The sequence below is a fragment of the Aureococcus anophagefferens genome, assembly GCF_000186865.1.
Source record: "Aureococcus anophagefferens unplaced genomic scaffold AURANscaffold_3, whole genome shotgun sequence".
NCBI lineage: Eukaryota > Pelagophyceae > Pelagomonadales > Pelagomonadaceae > Aureococcus > Aureococcus anophagefferens.
Window position 1 is genome coordinate 2,874,357 of NW_008705563.1, and position 833 is coordinate 2,875,189.

The window sequence follows — 833 nt, forward strand, 5'->3', positions numbered from 1 at the left end:
GCTTCTCGGGCTTCTCGGGCTTCTCGCGCTTCGCCGCGGGCGCGGCGCGCTTCTCGGGCGAGACCGCGGGCGCGGGCTTCGGCGCGGGCGCGTCGACGAGGTGCTTCGCGACGGCGGCGGCGGACATGGGGATCTCGAGGTCGTCGACGGCCCAGTAGACGAGGTACGCGCCGTCGTCGCGCGGGCTCCGGCCGACGATCTTGCCGTCGTGCGTGCCGCAGCCCGGGAACTTCTTGCGGACGACGCGGCCGACGAGCGGGTCCGCCGCCGCGTCGTCCCCGGGCTCCGCCTCGTCCTCGGAGCCGCCCTCGAAGAAGAGCGTGCGCTCGTACTTGGGCGGCTCCGCGGCGGCCTCCTCGTCCGTCGCCGACGCCTCGGCCTCGTCGTCGCCGCCGGCCTCGTTGAGGTGCCACTGGTAGAGCACGAGCTTCTTGAGCGGGTGGTTCAGGACCCAGCCGTTGCCGAGGTCCTTGCCGTAGCGCGCCTCGTGGTCCTTGCCGTCGTGCCAGTGCTGGATGAGGTCCGACGACATGTCGACGCTCGCACCGACGAGGAAGCCGTTCTCGGCGTCGCCGCGGTTCCACCGGTAGTACTTGATGCCCGCGCCCGCCGCGAGCTTCTTGACCTGGGGCATGCAGCGCGCGATGTTGCTCTTGCTCGCCGGCGCCGTGCGGCCGTCGCCCTTGCGGAGCCACTTCTCGAAGCCCGCGACCCAGCCCGCGCCCGCGAGCTTGGCGCGCTGCGCGTCCGTGAGCGGCTCGACGGCCGCGCGCCGCGGCCGGCGGACCGCGCGGGCGTCGTCGTCGTCGTCGTCGGAGTCGTCGTCGGAGTCG